The 18,115-nt window shown below is 37.8% G+C and overlaps 1 non-coding gene across 1 annotated transcript; it reads left to right on the top strand.

Moving 5' to 3' along the window:
- The first annotated feature begins 10,673 nt into the window (after positions 1 to 10,673).
- Positions 10,674 to 10,780, top strand: LOC140858931 (small nucleolar RNA R71). Its single transcript, XR_012142335.1, has one exon. It is a non-coding gene; the product is annotated as a small nucleolar RNA R71 (small nucleolar RNA).
- Positions 10,781 to 18,115: the final 7,335 nt, after the last annotated feature.

The following is an 18,115-nucleotide window of genomic DNA, read 5'->3' as shown; positions in this document are numbered from 1 at the left end:
AATATCATTTTGAATGGTGTTACAATATTTATTGGACAACTTTATAATGGAATTTACTTTCTATCACAACTTGTTAATGTGGTTCAAACCTCCGGTAAATACCCTAGAATAGATAATATGTCAGAAGTCTACCTTTGGCACTGTAGGCTAGGTCATATCAATAAGAACAGGATAAACAGGTTGGCTCAAGAAGAAATTCTTGAAGTAGGTGATTGTGAATCACTTCTAACCTATGAGTCCTGTCTTCTTGGTAAAATGATCAAGTCACCTTTTACTGAAAAAGATGAGCGAGCCAGTGAACTCTTGGGTCTGGTACATTCTGATGTATATGGACCCATGAGCTCAAGTGCAAGAGGTGGATATTTCTACTTCATAACCTTCACAGACGACCTATCGAGGTATGGGTATGTCTATTTAATGAAGTATAAGTCGGAGTCGTTTGAATTGTTCAAACTATTTCAAAATGAGGTAGAAAAATAAACTGAAAAGTATATTAAAACTCTTCGATCTGATCGAGGAGGTGAATACCTTTCCAATGAGTTTCTGACATATCTTAGAGAGAATGGGATTCTCTCTAAATGGACTCCTCCTGGAACACCACAGCATAATGGTGTATCTGAAAGGAGGAATCGGACCTTGTTGGACATGGTTCGATCCATGATGGGGTTTGCTGGTCTACCGATCTTCCTCTGGGAATATACGTTCGAATCGACTTATTACCTTCTAAATAGAGTTCCGAGTAAGTCTGTAACCAAAATTCCATATGAGATATGGATAGGATGTAAGCCAGTACTCTCACACTTTAGGGTTTGGGGGTGTCCGACTTATGTTAAACGTTTAATTACGGACAAGCTAAGACCTAGGTCTGACAAGTGTAATTTTATAGGATACCCAAAAGATACCAAAGGATATTATTTCTACCTGACTGATGAGCAAAAGGTATTTGTCAGACTTAAGGCAATCTTTTTGGAAAAAGAGTTTCTTGATGAAGTGACTGTTGCCTCTAAGGTCGAACTTGATGAAGTTCGACAGGTAGAAAAATTGACACAAGTTGCTGAACCTGAATCGGATTTGATTAGATCAGATCCGGAGACCATTGTTCAAGCACCCTTAAGGCGATCTAGTAGAGTACCACGTCAACCGAACAGATACTATGATTTTTTGGTCCGGAACGACAATCCTATCAAACTTGATGAAAATGATGAGGATCCGATCACCTACATAGATGCAATGCGGAGACCCGATTCTGAAAAATGGCTAGAAGCCATGAAATCCGAAATGGAGTCCATGAAGGTCAATGATGTGTGGACATTGGTTGACCCACCCGAAGGAGTAAAACCCATAGGGTGTAAGTGGGTCTTCAAGAGGAAGAGGAGCACAGACGGAAAGGTGGAAACCTATAAAGCCCATCTGGTTGCCAAGGGATATCGTCAATGTTATGGTATAGACTATGACGAGACATTTTCTCCTGTGGCAATGCTCAAATCCATTCGAATTATGCTTGCGATAGCTGCCCATCTGGACTATGAAATCTGGCAGATGGATGTGAAGACAGCTTTCCTAAATGGAGAGCTGGATGAAGAGGTGTATATGATACAACCTGAAGGATTCACATCCATTGATGAGTCTAAGGTGTGCAGACTACAGAGGTCCATTTATGGACTTAAGCAGACATCTCGGAGTTGGAACTTACGTTTTGATAGGACGATCAAGACGTATGGCTTCGTTAAGAATGGAGAAGAGCCCTGCATTTATAAGTGGGCTAATGGTCCAGTAGTGATATTTCTTGTATTGTATGTGGATGATATTCTCTTAATCGAGAATGATGTCCCTACATTATAGAGAATAAAGATTTGGCTGTCGTCACAGTTCTCCATGAAGGATCTGGGAGAAGCTTCCTACATCCTAGGGATGAGGATCTATAGGGATAGGTCTAAAAGGTTGCTTGGTCTATCCCAGTCTACGTACATAGATACTATGCTGAAGAGGTTCAGCATGGAGAATTCCAAAAAAGGCTATCTACCGATAGGCCATAAAATTTCTCTCTCGAAGAGGAATTGTCTTATAATACCACAAGAGAGAGAGCGTATGGGTAGGATTCCATATGCTTCGGCAGTGGGATCTATCATGTACGCCATGACATGTACACGACCAGATGTGGCATACTCACTAGGAATAGTGAGTAGATACCAATCTGATCCAGGGAAGAATCACTTGAAGGTTGTTAAAACCATCCTGAAGTATTTAAGAAATACTAAGGACCAGTGGCTTGTTTATGGTGAATCGGACTTGAGACTTATAGGGTTTACAGACTCTAGTTTCCAGTCTGATCACGATGACAGCAAAAGTGTGTCAAGATTTATTTTTACCCTTAATGGTGGGGCTATCTGCTGGAAAAGTTTCAAGCAACACACAGTGGCTGATTCAGTTTGTGAGGCAGAGTATGTCGCCGCATCAGATGCTGCCAAAGAAGTGGTGTGGCTGAGAAAATTCATCACCGAGCTCGGAGTAGCACCCTCCTTTGTTGGTCCAGTTCTACTCTACTGTGACAGCTCTAGAGCCATTGCTCAGGCGAAGGAACCAAAGGCACACCAGCGGATGAAGCATATTCTGTGCTGCTACCATCTCATCCGAGAAATTATGGATCGAGGTGACGTCGTTCTTCAGAAGATCGACGGAAAGGAGAACCTGGCTGACCCATTCACTAAAGCCATTGCAGTGAAAGAGTTTGACAACTACAAGTCGAAGATGGGTATTAGATACTGCACCGATTGGCTTTAGGCCAAGTGGGAGATTATTGGAAATAGTGTCCCAAAGCCAATCGTCAGCCTATTGACAGTTGTGCTCATTTTTATATTTGTACATGAATTATGAATTAATAAAAATTATTTTGATATTTTTCATCACAAAATATTTCATCTTCTAATGAACTCCTATGTTGTGGTGAAGTCCTTAGGACTATTTAGACTCGACAAAGGAGGATTTATCGTTTAGTCCTTAAATCTGTTCGCGACCAAATGATACGTTGTTACCAAGGACGACAACGTTTATCAAGCATAGGTCATTGATGCGCAAATCTTAAAATTTGTAAATAAAATCGCAAGCGCACAGTGTGCAGAGTAGCACGACCAGCGAGTATGGGTCGATCCCACAGAGACTTGGTTTAAAAAATAATTTTCAAATCTATGCTCAAGCGAGCTTTAACGAAAATCGAAAATCGAAAGTTGTTTGCTAAAGACAATAAGACTAAGGATCTAGGGTTTTTGAATCCACTAGATCTAGATTAGAGAATTCTACCTAAAATTTTTCTTATTGATCCTAACGACTACTCCTCTTATCTTTCTCAAGCATAGATTATGAAGGGACTAAGGCCCAACGATAACCCACCAAGATTCTTTACAGGGGAGTAGTAACTAGGATCCCTTAGGATTTTCTCCTCCTATGACTGAATCAAGCATGAACTATGAAGGGACTCTGACCCAACTGTAGTTCATTAAAAATTCTTGGCAAAAGAGGAAGAAAAAGAAAGAACCCTATGTAAAACCCCTACTCATGATTTAGCTTCATCGCAAACCCTAGAAGGGATGCTTAGCTAGACATGATCTAAATCTACTTGCAAAATTTAAATGCAAAAAAATAAACTACCCTAATTTCATAAATTAAACTATCCTAATTGCATAAATTTAAACTGCATAATTTAAACTAACCTAATTGCATAAAATTAAATTACATAAATTAAACTATCCTAATTACAAAAAAAATAAATTGCATAATGTAAAGAGATAAAATTGCATAAAAATAAGATTTTATATAAAAAAAAATTTATTACAAAAACTTCAAAGCTCGAGGCTTGAGAAGAAAGCTAAAAACCCCACTATCTAGGATTACAAGCCTGATCGGAAGGCCAGAATCTCTCCCAAAAAAATAAGGGCCTTTGGGGGCTTTTTATAGGCATTTGGGGGTTATAAGGTTTTCAAAACTTTAGATGTGGGACTAAGAGATTTTAGAGGGCTGTTAGGGGGGTTTAGGGGCTCAAATCTCGCTCAAAAAGCACTTAAATCCATCAAGAAACCCTAGAAATTTTTCAGCCATCCGATCTTCATCTAAAGGACCCAATTCATCTAATAAATCAAGCCGAAAGCGATTCTGGGCAGTCGGATCACGATCTGGGTGAAGCACTGCCGTTGGATCACGCTGCAGAGATGGGATCAGGTCGGATGCATCGCGGACCGTCTGATCAAGGTGCTGGAAGATTTCGTCCGTTGGATCGCGCTACAAAAGGATCCCATGTTGTCCTAGTGTTTATTGATTCTTGCAATTGCCTTGATTACGGTTGGATCTTGACCGGCTGCGATGGCGGCCATCCGATGGCACAAAAATATGGAGCGTTGGATCTTGATCAGAGAAGATCGAACCATCGAGTGATGTGAGGTTACCAGGTTGCCCTTCGGACCTTCTTCTCTCTCCTCATGAGCCCTGGACCGCGCACGTGGATCGGGCTCGCGATGCGTTGCGGTGAGCCGAGACTCGCTGATTGGCTGGTTTATGGTACGCCGATGGGTCCATGGTCCAAGCGCCTGTTGCTGTGGATCAGGCGGCTAACCAGATCACCAAATCAGTTGATTTTTGATCAATTTTGACCTGATTTGACTCGGGTTTGACCCAATTGAGTCTTCTTTCTTCATTCTTCAATTCCTGGGTCAATTTAACTCCGTTTTGCGTAAAATTTGCGCTGTTGGAATCCTCTTTCCTTGTTCTTTCTATTGATGACCTCTTCTTCTGCAAAATATAATAACAAGTATCAATTTCCTAATAAAGTTAGATAATTTAGATATTAATTGATACTTTTTATGTCAATTTGTGACATAAATCACACCCCCCAACTTAATCATTGCTAGTCCCTTAGCAATGTACCAAAATAAGATCATATTCCAAAAAGATCCTTCCTTTGCAAATTAATTTAAGATCAAAATTCAAGAAGTTTTCTAGTATTACTAAGTAATGAGCTTCGAATTAGAATCGGTAGTCAGTCTACTTAGGAGCTTTCTTAGAGTACACTTAAAGTTTTATAGTACTTGTGTGAGTGATAACTAACTTAGTATTTCAGTATTAACTTGTACAGGCCAATTGTATCATTTTTCATAACTTAGTTCGATTAATTTTCTATACACCCCAAATTAAACAAAGAACTAAGGTAGCTTTCACACTGTTTTTTTTTTTTTTTTTGCTGAGCATCCTGGCCTTCCCACCACCATTTGACGCGAATCTCAACACTTGACTTAGGTGAAGAGACCCAGTTACTAGGCTTAGGGCAATCCACATTTACTCTGTGTTTTGCATTTTATTTTAGGCAGGTAGCTCTTTCCTTAAATTCAAATTTCTTCAATTGGGGTGTAGAAAAAATTATCTAATTTAAATAATACTCAAATCCTTAATTGGCCTTATAATTAACACCTACTTTACCTTGTTAGTGTGCATGTGCAATTGGAAGTGCTAATAGTCTTTAAATGACCTAGGCCACCAAGAGTCCAACCAGCTAATCTTCTCCATGACTCACTACATTTATTAGCAAATACTTTCTAACTTACTCTTATTTCTTTTCTAGATTAATTTATTTTAATTTATTTTTATTTTTTTAATATATTAAATGCAAGAAATAACTCATAGTGGAAGGAAAAAGAAATGATAACACCTGATTTTGTTCACTGGAGTAGCAGCTTCTTGACAAATCTCTGCAGTCTTCTGATCAGGGAGCCACCCCCAACTTGACCGACATTGTCCCCAATAGAGTTTATCTAATTTATTTGTCCTAAGCAAACTGAAAATAAAGAAAGCATTAGAAATTAAATAAGCTGGGTTGCCTCCCAGAAGCGCTAAGTTTTATGTCTTCAGCCAGACCAAACCTCGAAGCAATTTAATTAGAATAAGTTGGTTCATAAAGAACCATGGCATCTTCAACAGTCTCGACAGATAATTCCAAGAATGGTTTTAATCGTTGACCATTAACTTTAAAGATAACACCATTACTTGGATTTTCTATCTCAACAGCTCCGTGTGAAAAGACTTCCTTTACTAAAAATGGTCTTGTCCATTTAGACCTAAGCTTTCCTGGAAACAGATGTAATCTAGAGTTATATAAGAGCACCTTTTGTCCGATATTGAAAGTTTTTCTCATAATTGATTGATCATGAAATGTTTTGGTTCATTCCTTGTATATCCTTGCATTTTCATAGACTTCATTTTTAAGTTCTTCTAATTCATTCAACTGAAGCTTCCTATGGTTTCCAGCATCGTTCAAATTTGTATTTAGTTGTTTGATGGCCCACATGGCTTTGTGTTCTATCTCAATAGGCAAGTGACATGGTTTACCAAACACAATCCTATAAGGAGACATTCCTAGATTGGTCTTGAAAGTGGTTCGGTATGCCCAAAGTGCATCAATTAATTTCAAAGACCAATCTTTTCTATTGGCACTAACAGTTTTTTTCAGGATCTGTTTGATTTGTCGGTTTGACACTTCAACTTGCCCACTAGTTTGAGGATGATATGGTGTGGCCAATTTGTGGGTGACATTATACTTTTTCATCAATGTTGCAAAAGGTCGGTTACAAAAATGGGTTTCCCGATCACTAATGATTGCCCTAGGAATACCGAAATGGGAGAGAATATTTTCTTTAAGAAACTTAATGACCATTTTGCTATCGGGTGTTCTACATGCAATTGCTTCTACCTATTTTGAAACATAATCAACTGCTACTAGAATATATTCATTTCCAAAGGAATTTGGAAATGGTCCCATGAAATCGATCCCCCAAACATCAAAAACTTCAACTACCAAGATTGGGTTGAGTGGCATCATGTGTCGCTTAGTGATTCGACCCATTTTCTGATATTGAGCACAACTTTTACAATATTCATGAGCATCCTTAAATAAATTGGGCCAATAAAAACTACATTGGAGAACCTTAGCAGCAGTTTTCTTAGATGCGAAGTGACCCCCACATGCTTGATCATGACAAAAAGATAAAATATTCATGACTTCGTTATCTGGGATACACCTTCTAATAATTTGATCAGAATATTATTTAAAAAGATAAGGATCATCCCAAATGAAATACTTCACTTGGGCAAAGAATTTATATTTATCCTGCTTAGTCCAATGAGAAGGTATCTTACCTATGGCTAAATAATTTACAATATCAGCAAACCAAGGTTCAGTAGACACAGACATGAGTTGCTCATCTGAGAAAGATTCATTGATGGGTGGTTCACTAGATGGTGCGACTGAAATTCGGGACAAATGATCTGCTGCAACGTTCTCAGTGCCTTTCTTGTCCCTAATTTCTAGGTCAAATTCTTGAAGGAGCAAAATCCATCTGATTAAGCATGCCTTGGCATCCTTCTTTGCTAGGAGATGTCTAATGGCTGAGTGATCGGTGTAAACAATGGTGTGGGTCCCAACCAAATAAGATCTAAATTTCTCTAAAGCAAAGACAACGGCAAGGAACTCCTTCTCAGTTGTGGTGTAGTTAAGCTGCGCATCATTTAAGATTTTACTTGCATAATATATCACTCTAGGCAGCTTATTTATCTGTTGACCTAAGATTGCACCCACAACATGATCGGACGCATCACACATTAATTCAAATGGGTCAGACCAGACAGGAGGATGAATGATTGGAGCTGATACAAGTGCTTTTTTTAGAAATTCAAAAGATTCCAAGCACTCATGAGTAAATTCAAATTTGGTATCCTTTGCCAAAAGATTAGTCAGTGGACGTGCTACTTTGCTAAAGTTGGCAATAAACCTTCTATAGAATCCAGCATGTCCTAAAAATGAACGTATTTCTTTCACAGATTTAGGTGGTGGAAGACTTGCAATTAGATCTATTTTGGCCTTGTCTACTTCAATCTCCTTTTTAGAAATGACATGGCCAAGAACTATTCCTTGTTTGATCATAAACTGACATTTTTCTCAGTTGAGAACTAAGTGCTTCTCCTTACATCATTTTAGAACTAATTGCAGGTGATTCAGACACTCGGAGAAGGTTAGGCCAAAAACAGAAAAGTCATCCATAAAAATTTCTAGAAATCGTTCTATCATATCTGAAAACATGCTGATCATGCATCTCTGGAAGGTTGTCGGTGCATTACATAGTCCAAAGGGCATTCGTCTATAGGCAAAAGTACCAAATGGACAGGTGAATGTAGTCTTTTCTTGATCTTCAACGGCTATGGAGATCTGGTTGTAACCAGAGTATCCATCAAGAAAACAGTAAAACTCTTGTCCGGCTAGTCTTTCCAACATTTGATCAATAAATGACAAAGAAAAGTGATCTTTCCTTGTCGCAGCATTCAACTTTCTATAGTCTATACAGACCCTCCATCCCGTTTGGGTCCTAGTTGGGATAAGTTCGTTTGCATCATTTTGGACCACTGTTACCCCAGATTTCTTGGGTACTACTTCAACTGGGCTTACCCAAGAGCTATCAGAAATAGGATAAATTATTCCACTATCTAGGAGTTTCAGAATCTCCTTTTTAACTACATCCTTCATAGCTGGATTAAGCCTTCTTTGGGCTTCTCTTGTTGGTTTAGCCTCTTCCTCTAAGTATATTCTATGTTGAACTATAGAAGGACTTATTCCTTTGATATCTGCTATGGTCGAACCTATTGCTTCTTGATTTGCTTTTAGAACTGACACTAACTCCTCCTCTTGCTTGGGATCTAGGTCTGATGCAATAATTACAGGCAAAGTTTCTTTGGGTCCTAGATATGCATACTTGAGATGTTCTGGGAGGGGTTTCAGTTCTAAAATGGGTGCTTCCTCTATCGATGGTTTAGGTGATGATTTCACCATCTCAATGATTGGTTCAGTAGAAAGTGTCGATTCCTGATTAATCTGATTTTCTTTAAGTATTTCATTGACATCCTCAGACTCATGGATTAACCAGGGGTTAGACTCTAGATCGACTTCATCATCACTAATGTCAATGGATTCATAAATACTATCTTGGACTACATTGACATCAGCATGAGAAGAGGATTCCTGTTCTAAGTTAAAAACATTAAGCTCAATGGTCATATTCCCAAAGGATAACTTTATTAGACCATTTCGACAATTGATTTCAGCATTGGCCGTAGCTAAGAATGGTCTTCCTAAAATGACAGGTATATGTCATTTAGGATTCGCAACTGGCTCAGTCTCTAAAACAATAAAATCTATAGGGAAAATAAAAATTTCAACCTTTATCAGAACATCCTCGACCATTCCCTTAGGGATCTTGAGAGATCTATCGGCTAGCTATAATGTGATCCCAGTAGGTTGAAGTTTTTCTAATCCTAGTTGCTCATACACCGAATATGGAAGGATATTCACACTAGCTCCTAGATCTAGCAAGGCCTTTTTTATATTGGTTTCTCCAATAACATAAGAAATTGTTGGAGCTCCAGGGTCCTTATATTTAATTGGCACATGGCTAGATAGGTATGAACTGACACTTGCAGCCAAAAATATTTTCTTTGGTACATTAGTGGTCCTTTTCCTAGTGCAAAGATCTTTTAAAAATTTGGCATAAGTTGGAACCTGATGGATTATATCTAAAAGAGGAATATTAACTTGGACTTGTTTAAATACCTCTAAAATTTTGTCTAAATATTCAGATTTATTGGATTTTAGTCTGTTTGGAAAAGGAGCTCTAGGACTTTTAAGTACTGGACTAGGTGAATTTTCAGTTTCTGGTGCTTGAGGTTGAAAGGTAGTAGTTTTAGAAGGTGACTCGGCAGATGAGTCCTCTATATCATCAAGTGCAACTACCTTATTGTCTATTTGTTTTCTCGATCTTAAGGTATGAATGGCATTTACACCATTAACTTGGTTTCCTTGTTGGGGTCGTGGACCATTTTGGTTCCTAGGATTTGGCTCAGGTTGGCTAGGTAACCTACCATGTTCTCGTTCACTAATGGTCGAAGCCAGCTGACTTACTTGCATTTTCAGACGGGCTATAGCTTGGGTGTTATTATTTATGAATTGACCCGTGGTTTGCATAAAGCTGGTATGTGTTTTCATCATGGCTTCTAGGCTTTTCTCTAAAGAGGTAATTTTCTTGTCATTATCATGGAAGCCTGGCGGGTTGTTTATCACTGGGTTGGACCTTAGATTTTGCTGATTGAAATTTGGATTGCCTACATTAGGATTCTGGGACCATGAGAAATTCAGGTGATTCCTCCAACCTGGGTTATATGTGGGTGCATAAGGATTGTTCAATGATCCTTGATAGGTGGCATTCACCTGTGCACACTCATTCGAGTAGGAACATTCTTCTAAAACATGGTCTGGTGCATTGCACCCTTTACACATGGGTGCAGATATTTGATTTACATTGGCTGGTCTCTGTAATTCTAAGGCTTCCAATCTACGTGTTAAGGTTGCAATCTTGGCCTCTGATGCTAGGGTTGGTTGAATTTGATGCATTCCTCCTCTTGAAGGTGTAGCTTTATCAGGTTCCCTAGTTGTTTCCCACTGTAAATTTTTCTCGGCTAGGTCTTCTAAGAATTGCCAAGCTTCAGTAGTTTTTTTGTCCATAAATTGGCCTTGGCACATGGACTCTAGTATGGTTCTTGAGTTTGAATCTAACCCCTCATAGATGATCTGGCATAGTCTCCAAGTTTCTATTCCATGGTGTGGGCATTGGGTCAAAAGATTCTTGAAACGATCAAAGTACTTCCAAAATGATTCACCAGCTAGTTGGTAAAATTGATTTATTTCATTCCTAATCCTAGCTGTTTTATGATGGGAGAAATACTTTTTCAAAAATATTCTCACAAAGCCCTCCCAGGTAGTGACAGAATGGTTTGGCAGACTATAAAGCCACTTCTTAGCATTATCCTTAAGGGCAAAGTTGATTAATCTAAGTTTGACCTCATCCTCTATTAATTGCAGTTTCATGGTTGCACATACCTCCTCAAATTCTCTAATAAATATATAAGCATCCTCTAATCCTGTGAATTTTGGAAGCATATTTATGATTTGAGGTTTGATTTCAAAATTGTTAGCTGTGGGTTGTGGCAACCTGATACAAGATGGTTGGATGGAGCCAACTGGATAACACAAATCCTTAAGGGTCATGGGTTGGATTGGTTCAGCCATTGGAACAACAGAAATTGACTCCATTCTAACTAGACGACCCGACACTCTTCTCCACACACGAGGTGTACAGTTCTTGATGTTTATACAATTTTTTTTTATATAATTTTTATGTATAAGAAAAAGAAAGAAAAGAAAAAAAGTTCTAAAGAAAAGATCCTAAGGAGTCCTAAATCTAAGGAAAAGTAACCAAATTAATTTAAATTTTAATAATTTTTTTTTTATTTTTCAAACAAGTGAAACAATAAATTAAACTCAATCTATCCTAGGGTTAACCTAAATCTAGACAGCTCCTAACTGTTCCAAGATGACCCTTCAAGCCTTCCAAGTGGAGATTGATCAACTAGTTAGCCAGGTAAGTATAAGAGGTGGGAGGTTCACTCATCGTTGCCTTTCTAGACACCAAACGAGTTGGCCAGGCCAGCAACTGAACCAATTTAACAAACCACCCTCAGGGACTTGCCTAGACACCAACTAATCAAACAACTCAAACTTGGTAGAACTCTTAGGGTTCCTTGTCCTATTGAGCTCGAATTCCTTAAGGTTGACGTCTAATTGATTTTAAGATTAAAGGTCTAGGTAATGCAATATGATGGAGATGGTTTTTGGGCTAAGAAAGGGTAATGAAATCCCCACCTTATCTTGTTAATGGGTTGATGCTCTTAGATTAATTATGAAAATACAAATGCAAATAAACAAGATGACCAAGAATGTAAAAGATTTTAATTTAGAATTTTTTTTTATTTTGATATTTTACTTCACGATTATGAAATGTCTTTTGTTTTGTTTTATTTATTTATTTATTTATTTATTTATTTTTTGTGATTAAGTAAATTCAAATGATTAGGTCTAAAAGGAAAAGTAATTAACTAAAAATAATAAAAGAGAAATTAGAAGCGTACCTAAGTTTTTCAGCAATCACCAACTAAATCTAGAAACCTAAAGGAAAAAGAAAGAGAGTTATAAAGCACGAAGAACAAATATTTGAAAACAATTTAAAACGCCAAATCCCCGACAATGGCGCCAAAAGCTTGATGTGCAAATCTTAAAATTTATAAATAAAACTGCAAGCGCACAGTGTGCAGAGTAGCACGACCAGCGAGTACGGGTCGATCCCATAGAGATTTGGTTTAAAAAATGATTTTCAAATCTATGCTCAAGCGAGCTTTAACGAAAATCGAAAATCGAAAGTTGTTTGCTAAAGACAATAAGACTAAGGATCTAGGGTTTTTGAATCCACTAGATCTAGATTAGAAAATTCTACCTAGAATTTTTTTTATTGATCCTAACGACTACTCCTCTTGTCTTTCCCAAGCATAGATTATGAAGGGACTAAGGCCCAACGATAACCCATCAAGATTCTTTACAGGGGAGTAGTAACTAGGATCCCTTAGGGTTTTCTCCTCCTATGCACTGAATCAAGCATGAACTATAAAGGGACACTGACCCAATTGTAGTTCACCAAAAATTTTTGGCAAAAGAGGAAGAAAAAGAAACCCTAAGAAAAAGAAAGAACCCTATGTAAAACCCCTACTCATGATCTAGCTTCACCGCAAACCCTAGAAGGGATGCTTAGCTAGACATGATCTAAATCTACTTGCAAAATTTAAATGTAGAAAAATAAACTACCCTAATTTCATAAATTAAACTATCCTAATTGCATAAATTTAAACTGCATAATTTAAACTAACCTAATTGCATAAAATTAAATTGCATAAATTAAACTATCCTAATTACAAGAAAAATAAATTGCATAATGTAAAGAGATAAAATTACATAAAAATAAGATTTTATATAAAAAAAAAATTATTACAAAAACTTCAAAGCTCGAGGCTTGAGAAGAAAGCTAAAAACCCCACTATCTAGGGTTACAAGCCTGATCGGAAGGCCAGAATCCCTCCCAAAAAAATAAGGGCCTTTGGGGGCTTTTTATAGGCATTTGGGGGTTATAAGGTTTTCAAAACTTTAGATGTGGGACTAAGAGGTTTTAGAGGGCTGTTAAGGGGGTTTAAGGGCTCAAATCTCGCTCAAAAAGTACTTAAATCCATCAAGAAATCCTAGAAATTGTTTCAGCCATCCGATCTTCATCTAAAGGACCCAATTCATCTAACAAATCAAGTCGGAAGCGATTCTGGGCTGTCGGATCATGATCTGGGTGAAGCGCTGCCGTTGGATCGTGCTGCAGAGATGGGATCAGGTCAGATGCATCGCGGACCGTCCGATCAAGGCGCTGGAAGATTTCGTCCATTGGATCGCGCTGCAGAAGGATCCCGTGTTGTCCTAGTGTTTATTGATTCTTGCAATTGCCTTGATTACGGTTGGATCTTGACTGGCAGCGATGGTGGCCATCCGATGGCACAAAAATGTGGAGCATTGGATCTTGATCAGAGAAGATCGGACCATCGAGTGATGTGAAGTTACCAGGTTGCCCTTCGGACCTTCTTCTCTCTCCTCATGAGCCCTGGACCGCGTGCATGGATCGGGCTCGCGATGCGTTGCGGTGAGCCGAGACTCATTGATTGGCTGGTTTATGGTACGCCGATGGGTCCATGGTCCAAGCGCCTGTTGCTGTGGATTAGGCGGCTAACCAGATTACCAAATCAGTTGATTTTTAATCAATTTTGACCTGATTTGACTCGGGTTTGACTCAATTGAGTTTTCTTTCTTCATTCTTCAATTCTTGGGTCAATTTAACTCCGTTTTACGTAAAATTTACGCCATTGAAATCCTCTTTCCTTGTTCTTTCTATTGATGACCTCTTCTTCTTTAAAATATAATAACAAGTATCAATTTCCTAATAAAGTTAGATAATTTAGATATTAATTGATACTTTTTATGTCAATTTGTGACATAAATCAGTCATTGTGTGCCATATAGGTTGGTTGTCCTCTTAACCAATGAGTGTGGAGACACTGGTATGGCATACAGGTGAGATATAAGGGTACATCTGCACTGAACGTGACCAACTCTGGAGCTATTTTTGCTGTCAAGATTTGCTCCAATGGAATATGGGTATAAATATCCCTTCGATCAGAGACCGCCACGGTGACTTGCAAGCAACTCACTGCACTTAGGCACTGGACTACCTGAATTTTTAATTCAGTGATGGAAGGCTGCTGGGTGTAGTTAAGTACTTGACTTGTCGATGCATGTGTCAAGATGAGATTGACCACTCTAGTTTAGGAGCTGTGTACAGTCATGTTTCAATTTAGCAAAACCTTGGCCAGGGTAGTCCTTCTGAGGAGTCACAGGACTGTTTGAGTTGAGCACGATTCGGATGATCTGATCAGGGTTGACAGTTTAACCCTGAGTCATCCTAAACACAGGGGTCAAAAGGATGAATTATACAGTAACCATATTCATATAGGTTTTGAGTGTTGTGATTGCGACTCTTCGACCTATCCGAACGTCGGGTACCATTGCTAGATGGTCACTTCGATTAGTACAGGAATTGATTCCTGTGCTACCGGCTTAGGTTCGAACCTGCAGGGTCACACACATTAGAGATTCCTATCTGATCTGATGGCTGATGTAGAATCTTACATATTTGGAACTCGATGATCGAGAATCAAGATTCTCTGATCACGAGTTCCACACATTATGGGTATCGGGGTCAAGAGTCCCACTGGTTGGGACTTTTCGATCAGGGTTACATATCGATGAATTCTGATGCCCGATTGTCCATCGGATTTGGACTCAGTATTTATGAGAGCTTTAATTAGTGATTTGATCACTAATTAACTCAATTTGATTGAGTAATTATTTTTGGATCAAGTCCAATTAAATTGGATTCAGTTGGGTTTGACCCGATTAGGTTAAGAGTTGACCTAATCGTCCAGATGGTTTGGTCCCTGATTTGATCAGGGGTTGGGCTTAGTCAATTCCTGATTTGATTAGAATTTTATTGAGCCTAATTAAGCCAAATTAAGTTAGATTTAAATTAGTCTAATTGGACCTAACTTATTTGGTTCAATTAGGTTGGTTTAAATAATTAAACCATCTTGACCCAATCTCCATGCGCCACCTCACTTCCATTGCACCCATTTGAATTCATGAGAAGGAACTTCTCATGAATTTTTTCCTCACGCCAAGCCCTCTCCATGCCCCACTTTAATGTGCCATATGAATGGATAAGGATGATTGGTTGGCCATTCAAAATTCAAAATAAAGTTTGAATTTGAATGGGCAATCAATCTTTGCGCCTTATCCCTTTTTTTACGCCCCATTTATTACATGAGAAAAGTTTTGTCATGAAATCACTCCATGCATAATTTAAGCCATGCCTCACATCTTTAGTGGATAAGGGATGTGTTGGTGTCCATTTGAATTCAAAATTTGATTTGAATTCAAATGTGCGATTACTCATCTTTATCCCTTCTTTTGGATAAGACGTTTGATGTTGTTATAAAAGGAGGAGAAGAGTGGGGCGTGCAAGAAGAAGATTTTTGGAGAAAAATTTTGGGGCATGAGAAGTCTTGTGCATGAGAAGGAAGTCCATATCCTTCCAAGAGAAAAAGAAAGAAAAGAAAGAAAAGTGGGTGCAAAGTTTTCGGTGAGTTCCCTAGAGTTTTAGCCTGGGGTTCGAGAAGTGAGAAAGTGAGCTATGAGTGTTGTGAGCCCACAAAATCTCAGAGAGATCTTCGACATCCTCTCAAGCACATCTGTTGATAATCCAGAGTGTCCAAAGAATCGACAGACATCGATCGAAGGAGTTCGATCAGCATCGACCGTCAAAAGGGCTCTACAATGAGCTAGCACTCGTGAGGAGTCGATCAGATCGGGAGCTTCGTGTGGATAATCCGCAGAGGTCAGACACACTGTGTGGCTGCATCACGATGATCAGACTCTCCCGACAGTGATCAGATTGCGGCGATCTACTACCCGCACAAAGGTATTGTGTTCTGAACACATTACAATAAAGTGTTTATTGTTCAAATTTGAATTTCAAATTTAAATGCATGCATGCTATATATCATATTTAGATCCTAGTGTAGGATAAATTTATATTAATTAATTAGATTAATTAATATTTTTTCACTATAAAATCATGATTTTGAAAAAGTTTTAAAATTACCATTTTACCCCTGCACTGAATTTTCCCACATCGTGAGCCCACCAAAATTCAAGGAGATCTTTAACATCCTCTCAAGCACGTCTGCTGACGATCCAGAGTATCCAATGAATCAAAAGATATCGATCGAAGGAGTTCAATCAGCATCAGCCATCAAAAGGGCTCTACAACGAGCTAGCACCCGTGAGGAGCCGATCAGACCGAGAGCCTCGTGTAGATGATCCACAGAGGTCAGACGTGCTGTGTGGCTATGTCATGATGATCAGACTCTTCTGACAGTGATCAGATTGCGGTGATCTACTACCCACACAAAGGTAATGTGTTCTGAACACATTACAGTAAAGTGTTTACTGTTTAAATTCGAATTTCAAATTTAAATGCATGCATGCTGTATATCATATTTAGATCCTAGTGTAGGGTAAATATATGTTAATTAATTAGATTAATTAATATCTTTTACTATAAAATCATAATTTTGAAAAAGTTTTAAAATTACCATTTTACCCCTACATTGAATTTCGCTATGAAATGGTATCAGAGCAGGTTCTAAGATATGATATATAAATTTGCATACGTAGATTAAGTTGTAATCTAAAAGTTTAAATTTAAAATTTAAAATTTAAAATTTAAAATTTAAAATTTGAATTTTGAAAGTTGTTCGAAATTCAAAATTCAAAAGTTTGAAATTCAAAATTTAAAATTTGAAATTTGAAATTTGAAATTCAAAACTCAAAATTCAAAAATTTGAAATTCAAATTTTAAAATTTAAAATTTTAAATTTGGTTGAAATTTCAAATTTGAAATTCAAAATTTAAAATTTAAAATTTGAAATTCAAAAATTTGAAATTTGAAATTTGAAATTTGTTTAAAATTTGAAATTTAAAAATTTAAAATTTAAAATTTGAAATTTAAATTTTGAAATTGGTATATTTAGATATACTTGATCCAAGTAGCAAGTAATCGAATTGGGTTGGTTGCCATGGCCGTCCGATCATAGGAGAAAAGTAGGGTTTAAAGGCCCTCTCCTCCCATTCGATGGGGTCTCCTTTGGCGGTAGGGGTGCCACTACAATTATATCCCATGCAGATGAAGCAGCAAAAAGACTTAATTGTAAAGGTTCAATTGTAAAATTTATCATGAATGTGTTAGATTAGATCTAAAGTAATATTCATGATTTATTTTGATTGAGTTATTTTCTGTTATGTAATTAGCAATAGGATTGCTATTTATGAAATGTGCTGATCTATTTGTGAAATGAGTCAACATGTTTGGTGAACAAAAAATAAAACCTTTCAAATTTGAAAATTACTTTCGAAAAGCCAAACCCTGACCCATCAGCCCAAAATACTAAATTAAAAGAATTAAGTGTTGTCAAGTTGGTCTAGAATTGTGAATTAAGACCTAAAATAATTGCATAAACTAGTGGGTCAATGGGTTAGATGGATTAGGTCCATAATTGGGTTAGACCTAAGGTTAGCTTAAAGAAATGGACTAAAATAGAGTAATTGGTCAAATCTAATCAAAAGTTGAATTAGATTAGGTCAAGGACACTCTAGACTCAACTCCAATAGTTGTAGTTGAATGGGTCCATGTCTTTAACTAGACCAAGATGGACTTAATTCATGGCTATGTGGTGGAACCCTATTTACTAAGTTGATCAAATTAAAACTAATGAACTGGTTGGTGTCTAAGGTAAGTTCGGCAGTTTGACCAGTGGTTCTTAAGTGGGAGCTACTCGCATTGATTTGATCTCTGACGAGTTAATGGCATATCCCCACCACTGATCTCACTTACCTGGCCAACCTGGTGAGTTAGGTTTTGATTAGATCACTTGGTGATTAGGGCTCACCCATGTCATTGGTAAATCAGTGTGACTGATTTAGGTGCTCCTAATGTCG

Source organism: Elaeis guineensis, chromosome 6 (assembly GCF_000442705.2).
Source record: "Elaeis guineensis isolate ETL-2024a chromosome 6, EG11, whole genome shotgun sequence".
NCBI lineage: Eukaryota > Viridiplantae > Streptophyta > Magnoliopsida > Arecales > Arecaceae > Elaeis > Elaeis guineensis.
This window is presented reverse-complemented; position numbering and strand designations above follow the sequence as displayed.